The sequence below is a fragment of the Otolemur garnettii genome, unplaced genomic scaffold (genome assembly GCF_000181295.1).
Source record: "Otolemur garnettii isolate 467f Iridium unplaced genomic scaffold, OtoGar3 scaffold00014, whole genome shotgun sequence".
NCBI lineage: Eukaryota > Metazoa > Chordata > Mammalia > Primates > Galagidae > Otolemur > Otolemur garnettii.
Genome location: NW_003852409.1, coordinates 18,159,547 through 18,163,093, shown reverse-complemented (window position 1 = coordinate 18,163,093; position 3,547 = coordinate 18,159,547). Strand labels below are relative to the sequence as shown.

The window sequence follows — 3,547 nt, the reverse complement described above, 5'->3', positions numbered from 1 at the left end:
GCTCTGGAGGTTTCTCACATTGTTTCACAACCTACCAGCACCCACTCTCACTGCGTCTGCTTCCTTTTCCTCCCCTGGCCCATGGCATGACCCCAAAGGCATGCTAGAGGGAGGGGGTCTGGGGGAGAGAAGAGCCCAGGAGCCCTTCCCTGCATGGGGACTTCTGAAAAGTCCTAACTGCCACTTCACCACGATTCTCTCAGGGCTGTTCTGGGCTGAGCAACAGAGAAGAAACCAGGCAGGATGTGAGCCTCGCTTGTGTTCTGAGAACTGCTACTTGGCCAGTTTTCTCTGGCTTGAACCAGGCAGTGGGCAGGGTGGAAAGTGTATGAAAATAAAGTGCAGCTGGTGCTCTCAGAGAAGCCCTCAAAGTGAAAGCAGGAGGGGTCTGAGGAGACTTCAGCCCTAGCCAAGGTCAAATGGGCCTGTCAAAGCTGCCTGGCCCCAGGTACCAGGGCCTGTCCTCCTGTCCAGACTTGGGGGTCTTATGGTATCAGCATTCTCCTCTCACCCTTCATTAGCTTTCTCTTGCATCTTGCACCTATATTCTTAAGAATTCACCTGTCCCATTAAACGTGAGCATTCCCCACAGCCAGTCCTAAGCTCTGTTGCTCTGAGCTGCATCTGGACGGTTTTAGAGTCAGTACACATTGTGGTGAACATTGGACACAACTGACCTTAAGTTCTGAGTCTGCCAATCTCCAGATATCTGACCTTGAGCAAGTCACCATCTTTCTTTATGTTATTCTTTCCTTTAACTTCTCTGTGAGAACTCCCTAATCTGTGTTCATTTACTACCTCCTATATAGCCAACTGCCCACTAACCATTTCCACTCAGATATTTCTGTATTGCCTCAAATCTGACAAATAAAAGTTATTATCTACCCTGCCCCACGTTCCCCCCAAATCCTTTGTATTCTGCTTTCTTTCTGCTGATGGATCTACCAGGTACTGAGGATCACCTTTAACTCCCCCCATTAAATCAGAACTAAGTCAAGGCCTGTTGAATCTTTCTCCCTAAGCTCTCTGTAACATAACTCTTCCTTTCTCCATTCATTTTCTTTTTTTAATTTCTGCATAGAAAACACAGGGTTAATAACAGCCACTATTTACTTAGCACTTTTTATGTGCAATGTCATGACAGTCATGGTAAGCAGAATTCATGCCCATTTTATTCCAAAGGAAAAAACTGAAGCTCAGAGAATCAGAGCATTGATGAAGCTGGAATTAGAATTCCAGGCTATCAACTCCAAAGCCTGCTCTGAACCATCATACATGGCTTGTACTACCCCACAAACATATCTTTTCAAATCCTAGTTTCCCAAAACAAAAAACTTAAATGGTCACATCTTTTGTAGATAAAGACCTGTTATTTACCTAATACATTTAACCACTTTCTATAAAGTTTCTTGTCTGAAGGAGACTGGCAGCATTACTATTTATAGTTATACTGCTAATTAATCTTCAACTATTCGTATAGCACATAAGAAATAACACCTTTCTCCATTCTTGTCCATTCATGCCATCTATTCTCCTACACACAGATGCTTTTCAAATTAGCCTTCATACCACAAGCAGAAAAATTCTCTCCGAAATCCCTGTGATTGACATTTCCTACCACCATCACCTCTCTCACCACTGCAAACCCATCAGCGAGCTTCCAACCAGGAAAAGGTCGCTCCCATCTGAGGCCTGCTCCGGCCCAGCCACTTTACTCAACATGGATTTTCTCATTCAGCAAGTATGTATAGAATGCCCAGTGTGTGTGAAGAATGAGGGATCCGCCGGGGGGTGAAAAAGCCAACACAGCCTCTTCCTGGCGGGAGAGCAGCCAGGCTTTAGACAAGTAAACACACATGTGAGGGCAAATTGTGAACTTCTGGCTAAACAGAACAGATTGGCCCAAGCATTTATAGCTTCTCCTTCTCCAAAGAAAATGAACAACAAAAAAAGTTACTTTAAGGGAAAGGTGAACATCAAATTTTAATCAAATTTTGGAAGACAGGATACAGACAGATGGATAGTGATTGACTCAGCAGAGTGAAGAAAACTGCAACTTAAAGAGCTCGGAGAGGAGAAAACTGAAAGTAATTAAACACGTGCACCCTCTAGAACACTTAGAAGACAGGGCTAGTGTCTGGAGAAAATGAAGAAATTCCAGACTCACGCGTATCAGGCACAGAGAGACACACAGGTGAGGCTGAAAATGACTGGGCCAAAGTGCATCACCACACATTTTAGAAGTTAGGGGTAAAGAGAACATCCTAAACATTCCCAGACAAGGTGTGGGGGTGGGGGGCAGGGCAGAGGTGGAAGAAGAACAAGATCATATATGATGAATAGGAATCAGAATTGAATCAGGCATCTACCAGAAATGCCAGAGATCAGAACATACCTGCAGAAGTCCTTCAAATTTTTGAGGAAATGATTAATCTAGAAGGCATTCCTTAGCTATGCCATCAACCAGCGTAAGGGGAACAAATAGATATTTTCAAACACCGGAAGACTCAGAAAATTTACCTCCCACACACACCCTCTTTTTTTTAGGAAGTTACTTGAGAATTTCCTCCAGTAAACCAAGGAATAAAAAAAGAAAGAGGAAGATGCAGAGACCCAAGAGACAAGGGAAGTAGTGGAGGGAAGTTGCAGGATGTCGGGAGGGCAGGACGCAAAGAGAACAAACCCTTGCAGACAGAGCAACTGAGGCAAGGGCTCCAACAAAAGGTGTCAGGAAAGTAAAAATTTACAAAAAGAAATGTCTGATATATCTTATCACTTAGAACAGGGGTGGCAAACTACACTCCCTGGACCAAATCTTGCCCACCACCTGCTTTTGTAAATAAAGTTTTATTGTAACATAGCCACACACATTCATTTACATATTGTCCATGGCTTAGTTACATATTGTGGGTGACTGCTGCTTTCCCCCACAATAGCTGAGTCCAACAGTTGCAACAGAGATCCACTGGACTAGAAAGTACAGAAAAGTTTACTAGATGATCCTTTATAGAAAGAATTTGTCAACCCCTAACTATTTTTTTTTTTTTGAGGTTGTATCCATGTGGACTTTTAATTTTTTTATTTTTTAACTTATTTTATTTTTTAATTTCAGAATTTGGGGGGTACACTTGTTTCGTTGACATGCTGTCTTTTTGTACATATTGAGTCAATGTTATACACGTTTAAGTGTGCCCTTCACCCAGGTAGTGGACACTATAACCCCAGATTTAAAAGGAAAAGCAAATTAGTGATCTGATGGAATGCGTGAAAAGAGATAAGAACAAATGTAGAACAAATACCACTAAATGGAGGCAAAAAGGTAACTGTTAACTCAGGAAATATAAAGAGGTAAAAGAAGGGAGATGATCATGGCATACCAATTTGGCTCCGTAGTAAACAATCTCTGTATGATCATAAGAACATGAGCACTGATTCTAATATAACCAAATTTTAAAAGTATTGAGGAAAGGTAGAGGAGGGAGGACCTGTATAAGGACATGTGAAGGACATGTATAACAAGTCTAGATTGTCTTCAACTATAGCAGGA

General features: G+C 42.2%; 1 pseudogene; it reads right to left on the bottom strand.

Annotated features, from left to right (window-relative positions):
- Positions 1-1,407: 1,407 nt before the first annotated feature.
- On the bottom strand, positions 1,408-1,525 carry LOC111723717 (annotated as a pseudogene).
- Between the last annotated feature and the right edge of the window lie 2,022 nt (positions 1,526-3,547).